The sequence below is a fragment of the Jaculus jaculus genome, chromosome 8 (assembly GCF_020740685.1).
Source record: "Jaculus jaculus isolate mJacJac1 chromosome 8, mJacJac1.mat.Y.cur, whole genome shotgun sequence".
NCBI classification, from domain to species: domain Eukaryota; kingdom Metazoa; phylum Chordata; class Mammalia; order Rodentia; family Dipodidae; genus Jaculus; species Jaculus jaculus.
Genome location: NC_059109.1, coordinates 126,370,303 through 126,388,745, shown reverse-complemented (window position 1 = coordinate 126,388,745; position 18,443 = coordinate 126,370,303). Strand labels below are relative to the sequence as shown.

General features: G+C 54.3%; 1 protein-coding gene across 1 annotated transcript in view; it reads left to right on the top strand.

The window, feature by feature from the left end:
* The first annotated feature begins 2,315 nt into the window (after nucleotides 1-2,315).
* Nucleotides 2,316-18,443, top strand: part of Cdh22 (cadherin 22) — a 141,196-nt gene continuing 125,068 nt past the window's right edge. Inside the window, exon 1 of the mRNA XM_004663892.2 lies at nucleotides 2,316-2,407. The gene's annotated coding sequence lies outside the window, so the exon portion shown is untranslated. The remainder of the gene's footprint in view (nucleotides 2,408-18,443) is intronic.

The window sequence follows — 18,443 nt, the reverse complement described above, 5'->3', positions numbered from 1 at the left end:
CTTACTGCCCCTGCCACATACAATAGATATCAGGGGGCTGGAGAGATGGCTTAGCCGTTAAGGCGCTTGTCTGCAAAGCCAAAAGACATGGGTTCGATTCTCCAGGACCCACGTAAGCCAGATGCACAAGGTGGCACATGCGTCTGGAGTTCATTTGCAGTAGTTGAAGGCCCTGGCATGCCCATCATCTCCCTCCCTCCTTCTCTCTCTCTCTCTCTGCCTCTCTCTCTCTCAAGTAAATAAATAAAAAATATTTAAAGAGATCAGGAGGGCCTGTTTATCTTCTCTCAGACTAGAGTGCAGGAGCAGAGCCGGCCGGCTGCACTAACCTGCTCTTACCACTTGGCAACTGTGTGCTCTTGATAGTCATAGTCCAACCTGCAGTGCCTTGGATTCCTGATCTGTAAAATGGGCTTGATATATATATATAGATATATGTATATATGGGCTCTGAGGCCTTGAAAGCAAAATCGTGAGGGTCATGACTGACAGTGATCCCCAAGTGTTCTCAGAACCCAGCACAATGCCTGACACCAATGGGTGCTCCCAGAAGGTTTGGGACAGAAAAACAGGTCACCGTAAAAAGGCCTGAAAAGGAGAGACTAGAAAAAAGCTTTGGGGAGGGGGTTCAATAAACACTTCTAGGGAAGAGAGAGAGAGCGCGCACCTACTGTGTGCAGGTAGGTGTGAGGTCTACAGTATCCCAGGCCTGGAATCAACCTGAGGACTCTGAACACAGTCTGGTTCAAGGGAGCACAGCACACGCCAGGGCCTGGAGGGAGGGAGAACAGCCAGAGCCCGGCTGCAAAAGGAGTCTAAGAGAGGGAAGAGCGCAGCATGTGGAAGGGCGGGCCTCTGGCCGCTACATGCATGAAGCAGTAGACACGAAGAAGAGAGATGGAGGGGAAGGGGAGACACAATGGCAAGGCCAGTGAGATCAATGAAGGGATTGAACGGGGGGGGGGGGGCGAAGGAACGGGCTGGTGCAATGGCGAATAAATCTCAAAATAAATAAGAGTGATGGAGCTTAGCGGGATGGGGCAGCCAGAGAGAGAAGGGGAAGGAGGGGAACACTCCAGTCACCAGGAAGAAGTTAGGGATGGAGCAGAGCTGTGTAAGGTGGTGGGTGGGTCCTTGAGGGTCCTCAGGGGTCAGGGTCTTTGCCTTGAACTTCAGTAGCCACTTGCAGATGATGATTTCTGGTCAGTGACAGACGGGGTAAGGACAGAGGTATATAGCTGCCTTGGCCTTGCTATCCTTCACTCTCCTATTTGGCAGACAGGAGAGAAAAAAAAAAAAGAAAAAGAAAAAGAGAAAGAGAAACAGTCCAGGCAGGAAAGACACCAGGCAGAGGGCTATGTGAATGGAAAAAGCTGGCCTTTGAGGCATTTCTGGGCAGGGGAAGAATTTTGTTGGGAGACTGACACTAAGTTTAGAAGGGGCTCTCTTGTGTACCTGAGCGCTTTATTTTTATTTATTTTATTTTATTTTATTTTAATTGGCAGCAGGATGTCCCTCCAGAAGGCCCGCATGGCTGGGTTCCCAGGACACCTGACCTCCCACCGGCGGGCAGGCGTCCAGCTCCGAACACCTCAATGTGAGTGATGGTTTCTGGAGCCTTGTGTGCAAAGGGGCCTTTCTGGTCAGGCAGCCAGGGGTGGTCACTTGAGAAGCCCTCACTTCACACACACACTCCCTTTCTTTTGAAGCTAGGCTTTCATAGTGTGTGTGTGTGTGTGTGTGTGTGTGTGTGTGTCTCGGCAGGGACTAAACGCAGTAAAGCATGTGGGAGTGGTGGGGGGGGATAGGATGGTGTGACCACCCTTGCCTCCGGGGCAGCTGAGCCGCCAGGCCGGGAGGGGAGCCGGCTCCCCTCCTGGGGGCGCTCCCTACGCGCGGATGATGTGGGCTTGGAGGCGGGAGGGGCACGCCCCCGGGGGGTTTCCCGTGGGGGGGGGGGACCGGGCAGCGGGGAGATGGAGCCTGGGCCCCTCGGGCGGGCGGGCGGGAGAGGGAGGGAGGGACACGATCTGGGGGCGGGGGCTGGGGCTTCCCGGCTGGGATGCGGAGGTCCGGCTCGGCGGTGGCCGCCTGCGGCTGGGCACGGCGCGGCGCTCCTGGCCGGCGGCGGGCGCTGCATTCTCCGAGTCTCCACCAGAGGCTGCGGGAGGAGGAAGGAAGGGATCCGTCGTCCCCTGCACACTTCCCCCCTAGTCAGACACGCACACTCCCTCGCTCCTACACACACGCGCGCACTCGCCGCCGCGGCTCCCCCTCTCGCTCCCGCTCTCCCTCGGCTCCTCCGGGCGGCCGCCGTGGTCTCCACTCGCCCGCGCCGGGCTCTCGCCGCACGCAGCGTCCCGAGGCGCAGGGACCGGGGTGGGGGAGCCCCGGGCCGCTCCCCGAGGTAAGAGCGCACGGGGGACCCGGGAGGGTTGGCCCGATCGCCGCACAGGGAGGAGGCTGCTGGCCGGGTGGGGAGCCCCGCAGCCGGGGGAGAGGCGAGAGGTGGCACCGAGATGGAGACGGGGTGGGGGGGAAGGTGTTGTCCCGGGGAACCGGCCACCCTCGCCGGCGGCTCGGCGCATCCTCCCTCGGCGGGGCGGCGGGAGGGAGTTTCCCACGTCCAAACTTTCCCCGGCGCCGAGCCGATCCCGGACGCCTCTCGGTCCCGGAGCCGCGGCCCCGGCGCCCGCCTCGCGCGCCCTGATCTTCGGGACCACCCCCCACCCCCGGCCACCTCCCCACGCAGGCCGGGGGTGGCCGCACCGGGGACCGGGCCCGCGCGCCTGAGGGGGCCCGAGGAGCTGCTGTCAGTCTCGACGCGGGGCCGGGACCCCGGCGTCCCGGTCGCCTATCCCGCACCACCCAGCCTCGGCTCCCGGTCCCTCCCAGAGGCGGGCCGGGGGCATCCGCGCAGCGGGAGCGAGTGCGCGCGGGGGTGCGTGCCGCGCCCCGGGGCGGGGGCTCCCTGACTCCGGCCGCCGTGACACGCACGGCCGCGGTCACCCTAGGGTGGGAGAGCCAGCCAGGCCATGGGTCCCCTGCGACCTCCCCGGGGCCGTCGGGCAGACAGGCGGGGAGAGTGGGGCATCACTGCCCCTTTTCCTTAGCACGGGACTCTGGGGACTCCGTCCCTGCCACCTAAGGAGGACCGGGCTCCGCCGCCTCACGTCCAAACGGAGCGCCACTCGGGACTGACCCTCGAGAGCTCGGGGCCGTGGAAACAGGGGAGGCGTGGACCGACCGTGCGAGGCGAGCGTCTCGGTGGATACAGTCCCGATCGGTGTCGCATGCCTGGAGACTTGACCCCCCCACACTCCTTTTGAGGGTCCCCGTCTGGTCCCGGCCCAGCTGGGGCGCTGCGGGCTGGGGGGTAACCACCAGACTCCCCGCAGCCCGAGGAGAGAGAAGCGAAGTCGGAGAGTCCCCCGAGGCCTCCCCGAACCGCAGGGGCACCCCCTGGTGGCGGGCACCCGGGTGCCGCCAGAAGCGGGCTTAAGCTCCCCCCGCCCCTCCCCACCACCACGTCTAGCGCTTCTGGGAACCCTCGCGCCTCCTCTCCCACCGCCCGGGGTCTGTAGCTCCAGAGGACGCGCAGGCTGGCGCCGCTTTCCCTGGGTCCGATTCTAGCGCTCCCCAGGTCCAGGGTGTCCAGCCAAAGTGTCCAGTCGGGACAGCAGCTTATTCCCGGGCTCTGACTACTGCCAGTTCCCTGCTGGGCCCTCCGGAGCCAGGTGCCTTCTCGCACCCTCTTCTTCTGTTCAGGCCACCGCACTGAAATCCTAATGGAGGCGGTGTCTGACTCGTACCCATCTTGCCCACCCGTGCCTACTCTGATCGTCTTAATTACTCACTGTTTTACAGCCCATTTGGGGATGTGGCCGCTGCTCCCATAGCGATCTCCTATAGTCTTGGCTCATGTATGATCACTTCGCCGTCTTCCATCCTGTCTACCTCAGTTTCTCTGTCAGGCGGCCCCTACTCTCCCGCCATGCAGCCCAGCTTCCCCACGCCACACTGTGCGTGTTTCCTCCTCCAGGGCCTGGGACTCTCCTCTTTCATCCCTCCCTATAAGGGTCTGCCATTGTGGACCACCAATGCCAATGCCAGGCCTCTCCCAGCTGAGGGCACCTGGACTTCATGTGCGGCCCTGTCTGCTCCTATTCTTGACCATGAGTCCATTGGAGACGCCCCTAGGCTACCTTCCTTCCCATCCGAAAATGCTGAAAGCCGGCCTCAGGTCACAAACTCAAGCTCTATGGAAGAACCAGAATGGGCACTCAGGGTGTCCTGTTTTCCAGGCCTCACCAGCTCTCCCTTGGGTAAGTCGCCAGGGTGGGGAGGGGGTGGCAGTGGAGCCTTTTATTTTCTTAGACAACAGAGCAAGAAGGGTCCCCGCTCAGATGCAGCACAGGTGTTTAAGTTAGCTCCCTGTGTTTTCTAGGGGAAAAATACTTAAATGTCGTCGACAGAGAAACCAAACTGAGATCAAAGCCTGGCGCCTAAAATGTGTTTTGACCCTGGGTACATGTTTGCAAACTGTGTGTGTGTGTGTGTGTGTGTGTGTGTTTCTTGGGCAGTCTGCAACAATAAGTCTGGGCCAGCTTCCTGCCCCTCGCCTGCACTCTGAAACCCTCCCCCCAAGGGGCTGGTCTGGGGCAGGGACCCCAGGAGGCATGTCTTTTCTGACTTGGTAAAGTTTGGAGCAGCTGGGTTATTTACTACCGGTAAGAGGCCAGCCAATGATATCTCCTCTACTTTCTGGGTTTCCCCCGTTTTCCTTGCATCCGGAAGCTCCATTCGGAAATGCAGCCTCAGGTATTCTGAACGAGAGAGAGAGAGAGAGAGAGAGAGAGAGAGAGAGAGAGAGAGAACGTGATTCCTGTTTATATAACTCAGGCAGCAGCCATGCTGTGTGGTCAGGAAGGAAGGGTGGCGTTGAAGATGAAGGGCTGGGTAGAACCCCAGCTAGGCAAGTTCCCTAACCCTCCCCGCATCTGGGCCAGGGACAGTGCTTGCTGGCTTTGGGAGGAAGCTCAGGCCCGTCCAGGCTCGTGAACAGCAGCCCCACGCCCCATGCTATGGGTGGGCATAACCCCTGGCTCCCCTAATCCCAGGCTCCTCAGTGCACCCTCAAGATGGAACTCTTGGCTGGAGGCCTCTGAACCCTGAACTTTGGGTTTCAATTCTGACCTCTCTACAGGAAGTTTAGATTCTCTCTCCCCCTGGCTAAATCCCCCCCCTCCCATGCACACCCCCAACGAAGCTCAAGAGAGGCTTTGACCTCAACTTAAAAAAAAAAAGATTTATAGTTTATTTATTTATTAGAGGCATGGGGGGGGAGATAGAAAGAGGGGGGGGACATAGAATGGGCGCTCTAGGGCCTCTAGCCGCTGTAAACGAACTCCAGATGTATGTGCCACCATGTGCATCTGGCTCACGTGGGACCTGGAGAATTGAACCTGGGTCCTTAGGCTTCTCAGGCATGCGCCTTAACTGCTAAGCCATCCCTCCAGCCCTGATCTCAACTGTTTCATCAAGGCCACGTGGCATTGTAAGACAGTCTTGCTTCACGTGGCAGAGGCAAAGACTAATAAGAAAGTTAAAACTGTGGAGTGGCTTGAGTCCTGTGTACCTTGCGGTGGTGGGCCTTCTTGTCACTGAAGATGAGGTATGCAGAGTAGCTACTGGGGAACAGAGGTACAGAACAGGGACGTTGAAGGCGTGGCTGGCTGGTACAGTTGGGCAGGTTGTTGACTGTGGAAGGGCTCTCTTTGCAGGCGGAGAGCAGGAACTGAGATCTATTTTAAGCTCCACTCAACAAGTCAGATGCCCTAAAGGCGGACTGAATTTGCCTGGAGGAAGAAACAGGCTTCTCTAATTTGCAAAAAGGCTTCTCGGGCGGGCTCATGGGCCATGGGCCTGGGGAGCCACTTGTCCCCAGGTCTCCAGAGGAGTCGGTTTTCTTAATTGCCACCAAGGTAGCCACCTGGGGGTTAAGGATATATACACTGTTCATTCTTTAGCCTGACTCTTTTGGGGATGGGGAAGACATGCTTTTCTACATGTGTGAGTCTGCACACATGAGGTCAGCTGGGTGGCACTCCTTCCTATGTCTTGCTCTTTAAATTTTTTTTTTTAAAAATTGTTTATTTATTTATTTGAGAGAGAGAGAGAGCACACCAAGGCCTCTAGTCACTGCAAATGAACTCCAGATGCATGTGCCCCCTTGTGCATCTGGCTTCCGCAGGCATTGGGGAATCAAACCTGGGTCCATAAGCTTCGCAGGCAAGTGCTTTAACCACTAAGCCATCTCTCTGGCCCCTTCCTGCGTCTTGCTCCCACATCTCGCTTTCTTGCTGCTGTGTTAAGACTCTGCTGATCTTCCTCATGGAGTTCATGGGCCTCCGGCCGCTGTTTTGCTGTCATCACCGTCCTTTGTGGCAGAGAGTCAGGGCAGCCTGGGTTTGTGACTTTGTCAAATTAGCTCCCTTCTCTGAGCTTCGGTGTGTTTTTCTGTGAAATAGAGGAACTAGCGAGCCCCATCTCACTGAATGGGGGTGAAAACGAGACAGGCTTGTCTGTGTGGCATTCAGCACAGTGACCTGACCATAGGACACTCTACAAAGCACGTTGGCTGGGTGAGGTGGTGCACGCCTTTAATCCCAGCACTCAGGAGGCACAGGAAGTAGGATGGCCATGAGTTTGAGGCCAGCCTGAGACTACAGAGTGAATTCCAGGTCAGCCTGGGCTAGAGTGAGCCCCTACCTCAAAAAAAAAAAAACAAAAACAAAAAACAAACCATACTATTGTTAATATCACTATGTTTATAACCATCAGTTTTATTTTATTTTTGTTTATTTGTATTTATTTATTTGAGAGTAACAGAGAGAAAGAGGCAGAGAGAGAGAGAGAGAATGGGTGCACCTGAGCCTCCAGCCACTGCATATGAACTCCAGATGCGTGCGCCCCCTTGTGCATCTGGTTAACGTGGGTCCTGGGGAATAGAGCCTTGAACCAGGGTCCTTAGGCTTCACAGGTAAGCGCTTAACCGCTAAGCCATCTCTCCAGCCCAACCATCAGTTTTTATGTAACTGAAGGCAGTGGCTTCTCCCCGGTTTTGCACACCAGCTTGGCTACCTGGGAAGTACCAGGATCTCTCTGACCTCAGGCTCTTCCTTTGCCTCCAGGGAAGTGAAAACTGCCAAGCCACATAGCTAGGAACATTCTAGACTCTTTCAGATTTATTTTATCCTATTCTCTGGCTCTCTCCTCCTGCCCATCCCACGATCCCTCTCCCGCTCAGACCTTGGTAGCTCGCTTCTGCCTAACCTGCAGTGGCAGCCTCCAAACCCCTCCCACGGCCGTCCCTCCCGCAGCCACAGTGATCTTTCTCCATTGCAGGTGGGATCCTGTCACTTGCTTGATTAAAACCCTTCCATGGCTCCCCATCGCCTACTGAATTAAGTGTAGACTTTGCACACTGACATTCAAGGTCCTTGTAATCCGTCTGTATCCTCCTTTATCTCCCACTGTGCCTTCAACTTGACACTCCTGCACGCAGCCTGACCTGCCCTTTCTCCCACCTCATTGCCGAAGGCCTTCCAAAACACTCAAGACCCAACCCCAGCATCCACCCCTTCGCCTGTCTATCTGACCGTCCATCCATCCATCCATCTATCAGCCAGTTGGAAAAAAAAAATACACTGCCACGTGTATACTAAACCATGTGCTAATCCCGGTGCTGAGCCCCGGAGACACTGGCCCATTGGGGGGCCAGCAGACCAATCCCAGGCAGCACAAGGCCTGTGGTCCAGGGCAGGAGACAGACAATTAAGCAATTATCATGCCTATGATAAGAGCCATACATGTGCAGCAGAGGGTTCCAGAAGGAGTGCGGTTAAAGCAGGGTACTGCAGGTTGAGTAGCAATTGTCTAAGGGATGAAGGGGAGGGAGGAACTGATGGGAAAGCTAGTTCGGGCCCCAGGGCTGAGTGCGTCAGGTCCCTGATGGGAGGGAGAATTCTGGCGATCTGCAGGCACAGGCCCCAGTGGCTGAAGTGAATGCGTGGAGGGCAAGGGTTGAGGGGAGAGGTGGAATATCAGGGAAGAATCCTGCAGGGCCGGAGAGCTGTCGGAATCAGGATCCTTGAGAAACAGGGTCCCTAACTGGTTGTCAGCAGCAGAGCTGCCCCGAGAGGCCTCACCCCAGCTGGGAGGCAAGTGGATGGAGTTGTGGAGCCTGGGCGCCAGTGTGGTTGTCATGTGGGCATCATGTAGCTGTTGAGGGGGTTAGGTGAACATGAGGAACAGAAGGGTCCCTATTTCTCGTTGCAGAGATGGCGAATGTGAAAATAAAAAAGAAAGGCTTCAGTCAGTGGGCCTCAATGGGGAGACAGGTGCCTGTGAGAAGACAGTGGGACCTGATGGTGGCACTCAATGACGGGCAAGAAAGTGTGCCAAGATGCCCACCTGAGGGGCTAGGCTGGACCGATTGTGGGGTCCTGAAAACAAAAGGCCTCAACACCCAGAACCAATCTGAGCCATGAAGAGGCCTTGAGGCACCCCCAAAATTTCAGACCTGGATCCTTGTCCCATCATCCAGCAGAGAAGCACCCATCTACCTCCAACCCCACGGAGCACTGAGTTTACATTTTTCCTCTCTGCCTCCTTGTCGTCTGCAACACATTAGCTCAGTGTTTCTTAACTGGGGCCAGTTTTGCCCCTTAAGGACCCCTTGGCAGTGTCTACAAAGGTTTCTAGTTGTCTCAAGTGGGTTAAAGATGCAACCTGGCATTCAATGGGTACAGACTAAACACGAAACATCTTATGGTACACAGGACCCCTCTCCCTCCAACCATATCTACGAATTCTGCAGCCCAAATGGTCAGAACAGAGGCTCAGAGCCCAGCCCTGGGGGAGACCATTGAGGCTCACGTGGACTCTCTCTGATGCGCATTCTGGCAGCTGGCACACAGCCAGTGTTGCCTCCCCTGCATTAACCATGGGTTTGAGGAGGGCCTCGGGCCGTGAAGCATGGGAACCCGGATGCTCACCTCACCAGGCACCGGGAGAAAGCAGCCTGAGCTCAGAGGCTGAAGGCACACCATGCGGCTGTAGTTCCCCAGCGGCCTTCTTTCCTTGTCCTGATAGCTTCCTTCACTTCTACATGACCCAGACGGACAGATTTTTAAATATGCTTTCTTTCTTTTGGTTTCTCGAGGCGGAGTTTCACTCTAGCACAGGCTGATCTGGAATTCACTATGTAATGTCAGGCTGGCCTCGAACTCGCAACAATTCTCTTAACTGTGCCTCCCAGGTGCTGGGATTAAAGATATGCACCACCGTGCCCAGTGGTATTTTCTATTTTTTGAGGCAGTGTCTCCTGCAGTCCAGGTTGGCGGAGGATGACCTTGAACTCCTATCTTCCTGCTTCCATTTCCCAAATGCTGGGAGTGCACGTGGGATGTGCGCCACCGTGCTCGGTTTATGTGGTGCTAGGGATCCAACCCAGGGCTTTGCGTATGCTGGGCAAACACTCTACTGACTGAGCTAGGTTCCAGCTCTAGTGTTTTTTTTTTAAGGAACAGACAAATTATGGATAAAACAAGAAACATGGCAACTGCTAAGAGCGTACCTCAGGAGCAGGTCAGTGCTGAGCCCGATGTCCTGCTGTGCCACTGGTCAGCTAGCGAAGCCTCTGTGTCCTCCTCAAGATAATGTCTCTAAACAGCCGGCCACTTGAGAGGATGGGGGGGGGGGAGCAGTCACGGGGCAGAACGAGCGGCTGTGCTCACAGGAAGCGCTCATCAATGAGCGTGGGTGTAAATTCATGCATGTGTATATGCGTGCATTATTTTCACCGATGGAAGCCTCTTTTTTGGCATATTTATGTGTGTGGTGTTCATGCATGTGCGAATGTTCATATGCGTGTGGGCAGATGTGTGTGAGGTGGGTGTGCATGTGGAGGCCAGGAATTAACTTCAGTGACCTCCCATGATCGTGCTCTGTCTTATTTAGTAAGACAATCTCAGGCTACAGAGATGGCTTAGCGAAGAAGGCATTTGCCTGCAAAGCCAAAGAACCTAGGTCCAATCCCCCAGGAGCCACGTAAGCCAGATGCACAAGGTGGCACATGCATCTGGAGTTTGTTTGCAGTGGCTGGAAACCCCGACATACCCATTCTCTCCCTCTCTTTCTCTCTCTCAAATAAATAAACAAATAAATAAAATTTAAAAAGGCGGTCTCTCACTTTAACCCAGAGCTCACTGATTCTGCTAATCCAGCTAACCAGCTTGCCCCAGGGTTTCCTACTGCTGCCTGTCAAGCACTGGATTACACCTAGATCACCATACCCATCTACCACTTATGTGGGGGGGTATGGGGCCCCAACTCTAGTCTTCATGCTTGCATGAAAGTGCTTTATACACAGTGCCATTCCCCAGCCCCGTGTAATCATGTTTAATTAGCTGTAATCCGTAATCCCACTACCACTTTGGCTATTGTTTCCATAGGTGTCCTTGTTGACTTAGATAGGTTTTTGAAAAATAAAAATGGCATCCTACTTTGCACATGGGCCTCTGTAACCTGCTTTTCCCCGTGTAATATATTGCAAGCATCTTGCCATTTCGATAAATAGACATCTACATCATCATTTTTTAAGAGCTGCATGGCTCACCATTGTGTGGCTGGCCCATAATTCATTCAGCCAGCCCCCACGGTTGGATACTTGGGTTGTTTCCAATGCTTTGCTGCTACAAACAATTCTGCTACGAACATCCTTGTACACACATCTTCACGCCCATGTCCAGCGATTTCCTTAGGGATAGCTTGGACATTTTTGGCAGGAGGAATATGGCCTTGACCAGCTTTCTCAAGCAGAAGCTCCTGGGAGGGCTAAGGAGATGGCTCAGCCGTTAAAGCAAGCCTGCCGGCCTGAGTGCAGATTCCCCAGCACCCGTGTGAAGCCTGATGCAAAGTGGTGGATGCATCTGTGGTCGCAACATGTCCATGGCAGTGGGAGGAAGAACCAGGAGAATGCCGAAGCTCACGGCCCAGCTACACTGGTGCAGGCAGCCACAGGACAAGAGCTATCCCATCTCAGTAAAATGATGGAAGGGGCTTGAGAGATGGCTTAGTGGTTAAGACACACAGGACCTAGGTTCAGTTATCCAGTACACATATAAAGTCAGATACGCAGGTGGTGCATGTGTCTGGAATTCATTTGCAGTAGCTAGAGGCCCTGGCGTGCCTATTCTCTCTCTCTCTCTCCCACGCTCTCTCTCTATTTTTATATGTATGTGTATATATATATATATACATATATATATATATATTCCTCTTTCTCTCTAATACATAAATAAGTATTTTTATAAAGGTGGAAGACAAGAACAAATACCCTTAGGTTGTCCTTAGACCTCCACATGGGTGCTGTAGCACATGGGCTGTGGCATATGTGCCCCCCTCAACATCCTACATATCCACACAAACATACACACACTTAAATAAAGAATTAAAAAAAATAGGGCTGGAAAGATGGCTTAGCAGTTAAGGTGCTTGCCTACAAAGCCAAAGGACCCAGGTTCGATTCCCCAGTACCCACGTAAGCCAGATGACAAGGTGGTGCATACATCTGGAATTTGTTTACAGCGGCTGGAGGTCCTGGCATGCCCATTTCTCTCTCCACCTGTCTCTATCAAATAATTAATTAATTAATTAATTAAAACTATTTTTACAAAAGAGAATTTTTAAAAATAGAGGACCCTGGACGTAAGGAGGAAGGGCCTGGGGGCCTGTTGGGGGGAGGAGAAGAGGAGGACGCTGGCTACAAACTGTTTGGGCTCCTGAAGGCCGATCCTGAAGCTCAGATAATGGCCAATCCCCAAGTCCCCACCCTGTCTTTGTTGTCACTGTGGTGCTTGCAGAACAGGGAACTAGAGGTGGGAGGTGGACTGTGTGTTTGATGGACAGAGTGACAGACACCAGGCAGGCAAGGACACAAGGTGGACAGGCCCAGGCAGGCTGATGGATGGATAGCAGAGACAGGTGGATCCAGGTCAGCAAGCAGACAAGATGATAGACAGCTGACAAGCAGGGTAGAGTCAGGTACCCAGACAGAGGACTGTGGCCTCGGAACAGGACCTCCTAGACTTGCAACAGCTGGAGACGGCTGGCTGGCGGGCGGGGAGAGGCGCTGTGGGGAGATGCAGCCAGGTCCCGGGGACCGGCGGTCTCTCCACTTGCATATTCTGTCATGCCTGCAGTTGCATCTAGGTTTATACTCTTGGAATTAAAGGCCTTGGGGGCCAGTCGTCCCAGCTCGTTGTGCAGATGGGGGACAGAGGAATCAGGAGAGGTGGAAACTTGCCCCAGGGCCTGCAGTGGCTCTGAATCAACTCACATCTAGATTCATAGGTGGTTATTCAACTGGGCTTCTGGGCTTGAAGGGAAGGGGACTCAGGGTCAGCAGGCAGCACGCAGCATAGCAGGAGAGGTTAGGGGAGGAGCCCACCCCAGTCTGGTGACACTATTGTACATAACCAAGGGGTCCTGTTAAGGGTGCAGGAGCAAGACCTCCAGGACTTCATCCGAGCTCCGCCACTGACGCAGAGAAGGGCCTGAGACCTGTCACAAGGCCTTGGCGTCCTTCATTTGTCCCTACCTCAAGGTTCATGGAGATGAACTGGATTCATTCATGGATGCTCTGAAAGCACCCTGGTCCATTGTGGACACAATGGGATCCTTGACCACAGTTTTACCCTTGTTCTTCCCGTGGACTCTGTATATGAGTTTGCACATGCATTCATTCATTCATTCATTCTCTCTCTCTCTCTCTCTCTCTCTCTCACACACACACACACACACACACACACACATGTGCCTGCACAGAGGACAGTGGGCTGAATCCCTTGGGAGACAAAGGTGGTATCTTTCTCATCCTGTATCCTATACCTCCTCCATGGGGCCCTATGGGCCAGGTGGGCACACAGTAAGTGCTCCGTAAATGCCTCTCCATTAAGAAGCTCACTGGGCCCAGCTGGCTGAGCTGTGTGTCAGAAGCTAGGGTAGCATTGCTGCAGGTGGAGGGACGGGGAGGACTTTCAGGGCAAGGAAAAAAGCAGAGGTGACTTGGTGACTATCTGGTTGACAGCAAGTGGCCCAGCTGACCTGGGAATGCAAGCCATGAAGGGGAAGAATGAGACAAGAGCAGAGGGAAGAGTCTTCTGAATTCAGCACTGTGGGACTGAGGAATGTGGGCAGTGGGAGCTGTTGAAGTTTGCTGGCTAGGGTTAAGCTGCAGAAAGAGCACGCCGCTGGCAGGCTTTCGGGATGGGCTTGAAGGAAAAAGGACGCGGGGGTCGAGGGAAGCTGGAACCATCCAGAAAATGACTGTGGAGAGCAGGGGTCAGAGGGAAAAGTGCCAAGGACATGGGATCCCCAGGGCCAGGAGCAGCTTGGTTATGGAGGCATACTGGAGAGAGGAGCAAAATCTAACCAAGTAGCAAACCTGGGTGTCTGGGGCTGGGGAACTGGTGTCCATTGGTCAAATCTGGGGAGTCTATGCCTGGGAAAAGCTGAGATGCCGTGGACATCGTTATGCAACCAGCCAGCGCCCTACCCAAGCCGTCTATTCCCCCATCCATTTGCCCAACCCCTCATCCACCTGACCCCCCACCTCACTTCTTTTTTTTTTTTTTTTTTTTTTTTTTGGTTTTTCGAGGTAGGGTCTCACTCTGGCTCAGGCTGACCTGGAATTCACTATGGAGTCTCAGGGTGGCCTGGAACTCACGGCGATCCTCCTACCTCTGCCTCCCGAGTGCTGGGATTAAAGGCATGCGCCACCACGCCCGGTTTTTCCCACCTCACTTCTTTCAAGCATCCTTCTGTCCACTGTCTACCCGCCACCTCCATCCGTCTACCCACCCGGTGCCTCAACCCCCATACATACCATGGTCTTGCATGTCATTTTCTCATGGACCATCTGCCTATGTGCCCCCATCCACAAATTCAGCACCTTACTCATTTATCCAGGACAAATACCTTGGGAGCCTACTATGTGCCTAGCCTCTCTCTCTCTCTATCCGTGTGTGTGCGTGCGTGTGTGTGTGTGTGTGTGTGTGTGTGTGTGTGTGTGTGTGTACCTCTTGCTCATATAAACAATTGCCAGACACTTGTGCCACTTTTATGGTCTGTTTTATGTGAGTGGCTGGGGAATTGAACCCAGGCTGGCAGGTTTTGCAAGCAAGCGCCTTTAACTGTTGAGCCATCTCTCTGACCCCATTGGATGGAATCTGGACATAAACATTTGGAGGTGTTGATGGAAGCATAGTGACTAGCAAAGCCAGTGGAAAGGAGTCCTTTTAGCTGGAAGACAGAAACCGAAAAGGAGACATCATGTCCTCACTGCCAAGAAGGGTCTCCGGTGGGTGGTCGCAACAGATCACCTTGGTTCTGGGAGTGGTAGCTGCTAATCCTGGACTCCTTTGCCCTTTGTGTTCCCTTTGAACTCTGTTCATGTGGGCCCGCATTCTCCCACACTCATCCTCACCAGCAGGCTGTGTCTTCTTGAAGCCAAAGGTTGCATCTTTCTCATCCTGGATCCTCTACCTCCTCTCAGGAGTGTCCCCTTAGCCAAGTAGGCATATGCTCCATAAATCCATCTTTAAAATGTTGGGTATTTCTCTCTGTGTGTGTATAGATATACATATATGTGTGCGTATCTATATATGGGGGGACTGTGTGTCCCAGCATGTGTGTGGTGGTCAAAGGGCAACCTCAGTATGCCATTCCTCTCCTTTATACCTTCTTCTTCTCCTCTTCCTCCTCCTTCTCCTCCTTCTTCATTGTATTGCTTTGGTCTTTGAGGTAGGGTCTCACTCTAGCCCAGGCTAGCCTGGAATTCACTATGTAGTCTCAGGGTGGCCTCAAACTCACAGCGACCCTCCTACCTCTGCCTCCTGAGTGCTGGGATTAAAGGTGTGCGCCACCACGCCTGCCTACACCTTCTTTTGAGACCGAGTGTCTCCCGTTTTGCCGCTGGGTCGGCCTATGAGCTTAGTGCATTCTCCTGGTTCTGCCTCCCATTGCTGCAGGTGCATTGGGATTACAGACATGTGAGCCAGTCAGCGTCCAGATTTTCTTGCATGTTGGGGAATTAAACTTGGGTTGGCAGGCTTACAAGCAAGTGCCTTTAATAGTTGAGCCATCTCCCCAGCCCCATAAATGCATCTTGATAAAATGGCTCATTGGACCTGGGTGGTTGAAAGGCGAGGGCAGGTTCCCAGGACATGACAAAGGAAACTGACCAACCTTCCAGATGGAGAGATGGAGTCTAACTTGAGGGGGGTCAGTCTTAGGATCTCCACCATGCCTGCAGGGGGATCGCCTGGTCTGTAGGGATGGCTTAGCAGAGAGGAGTGCAGACTGGGGCATTTATGAAGGGGCTAGTGGAGGAGGTCTGACCTTGGGGAAAGGTGGATGGGGTGAGTGGAGAGGAAGGGACTGTGGGCCAAGGAGACAGGCTCCATGGTGAGACGGGGCTGGGCCAGATGGAGCACCTGGGAATTAGGGCAGGGAGCCGACAGGTGCATTAATTCTCAGAACAGCTCAGAGCGAGGACTGTTCTCCTTCTGCCATATTCCATCACGCCAACATTTCTCCCCAAGCGCTCGCCCTTCCTATACCCCCTGCCCCTTTCCTGTAGACCCCTTGACATCATCCGTCCCCTTAAGAGCCTCCATTCTACTCATGGACCCCAGGCCCTCGTCTGTGCCCCTGGCCAGAGTGGCCACTGTCTTGAAGAGCTCCGGCTGCTGGAGGAAGTTCTATCTCCCCACAGGCCCCAGCAGAGCTATGGCTCCTTTTATAAAAGTGTGGGTCCTCAATAAGCCTCCATGCCTTGTTGCACCCCAGAGCCTCTTCCCGAGCCCCCGTCACCAGATCATGGCGCTGACCATCACTGGGCACTTAGCTGCTCCACCCACCCAGAGCAACTGTTTTCCAGTAGTGGGTTTCTGCCCCCCACCCCCTCATCAATTCTCAGAGTCCAATCCCTCAGAGAGCTCACTTCCATGGAGCCATGTCCTCTTAGTTGGCCCTGGGCCCTCCTGGAGCTTGGTGACACCCTCTATCCCCAACACTTGATGTCTTTCGGGTGTGACGGTCAGCAAGTGGAGGCAGCAGCTCCAGTCACCCCAGGGTCTTTGTGTCCATTCTGCCCTGTAAAGAAGCCCCTGAATTTGAGCCCAGGAGACCCTCCAAGCCACCTGCCTGCTGCCGCAGCGGCGGGCGGCGGGGTGGGGGATGGCGGGCCGTGTGGGCAGCACGGAGAGCAGATACCAGCAGCACTGGCAGCCTGGCTGGGCTTGGCGCATGGGCCGGGAGAAGCTGGAGACTCGCTGCTTCTGGGTTAGGAAAACAATCACAAATTAGAGAAAATGTTTTGGGAAATTGCTCCATTGCGCGACAGGGAGGCTGCCGAGGGAGGGCAGGCAGGCAAGAGGGAAGCTCCTAAGCCAGCAGTGCCTCTCGATGGCTTCACTCTCAGCTCCAGACCATCTGCTTGGTGCTCAAGGCCCTGTCTTGTTACTGACATAGCATCCCACCTGCTGAGGCGGGGAGGGGTGCCCCTGTCCTATCCCGGTGTTGCTCCGAGATCACTTCCCACCTAATGTCTTTACTGAGCCCCTGGTTCCACTCAACCCGAACACCCCTTTGCCATCCTTCCTGCCCTCATGCTACTTGGATTGGCTCTTTTAACTGGTCCCTTGAGGACAGGAGCCATGTCCCACACTAATGATAGCCGGGCGCAGGCAGATGTGGGCAGCAGTCCTCACGGGATATATGTGGGCTGGCTGCTCATGGGCAACTCTCCCTAACTCTGTGAGCCTCAGTTTCCTCATCTGCAGTATGGGGCTGCTGGTGTGACTTGGGATGAGCGAGGCCATACATACATAGTGCCTGGCTTGCAGTAGGTGGCACCTTAAACAAAGACGTTCTCAGTGGCTTTCCGGGGCCTTCAACAGCAGAGCTCTCCTGGACTGCGAAGGCCAGCAATCATCTCTGAATGTACTTAGCTACCCGCTGTGTTCACATCTGCCCAGCTGTCCCCTAATGAGCAGAGGATAAAGAGAGGGTACCTGGGCTTCAAGGCAAGCAATCAGGGTTCCTGCTAGAGAGAAAGGCGGAGGCAGTAAATGTTGAATTTTATGACTCATTTGTTCATCAGGCACAGCTCATGCCAAGGCCGCCTTGCCTTCCTGTCAGCAGGAATTAGGATGTCAGCCAAGACCTGGGGTTCTGGAGCCACCCTGCCTGGTTTAGAAGTCCCCTGTTGCCTCTTCTGGTTGCCAGTCACTGTACAGATCACCTGGCTGCCTCAGTTTCCCTATCTGTAAGATGGGTGATAATCGGTCCCTGTTCCCAGGGTCACAGTGGGATTCTATGAGCTAATGTTTGTGATGCCCCCCAAGCCTCTGTAAGGGTTGGCTGATAAAATGGCTAAGGTCAGGGACATTGAATAGACACAGGAGCTCAGAGCTTTAGCAAGGTCAAAAATCCCCTTTCAGGGCTAGAGAGATGGCTTAGTAGTTAAGTCGCTTGCCTGAAAAGCCAGAGGACTCAGGTTTGATTCCTCAGGACCCACGTAAACCAGATATACAAGGGGGCGCATGCATCTGGAGTTTGTTTGCAGTTGGCTGAAAGCCCTGGCGCACCCATTCTCTCCCTCTCCCTCTCTCTATCTATCTGCCTCTATCTCTCTCTCTAAAACAAATGAATAATTTAAAAAAAGAAATGGACTTTTAGATTGTGGGGGATATCTGTCATGTGATCTCTTTCTGATAGGAGAGCAAAGGTGATATATCAAATCAGGTGGTTCTCTGGGGGCCACTAGGAGCCTGTTTGGAGAAGAGTGGGTCAGGAAAGGAATCTGCAAGGGTAGCTCTGAGAACATAGCAGGAAAGAGATCCAGGTTGCTCAGAGACCCTTTGGAACCTCCCTCCTCTTCTGCTGGCCCCCTGGCAGTGAGAGAGGAGATGGGCTGCTGCGTCCTATTCATGGAGGGGACCTCGGGGCGCTCTCCTGCAGACCGTGAGGAGGGAGTGTCAGATGCGTCCCCCCCCCCCACCCGCTGTCAGTCTCATGGCCTCTGAAGCTATCCCTGGCGACTCTCTGCTAATGAGCCAGGCCTGGGACAGGCACCTGGAGGGTACACACATCCTAGCCCTGAAGAATTTGGGCTGAACAAACAGCCAGTTCCCCGAGGGAATTTACTTCCCTCTCTCGCCATGCCTCAGTTTCCCCTTCTGCAAAGTCTTTACACTGGCCTCTCTTCCTTTCTTCCACCTTGAGCCTCTCCTCAAGTCAAGGCTGGGAGAGGCCCAGCGCCGAGAGTTGGTCCAAAGTAGGCCGATGGTTGGAACTTCTGATTGGCTGGCCAG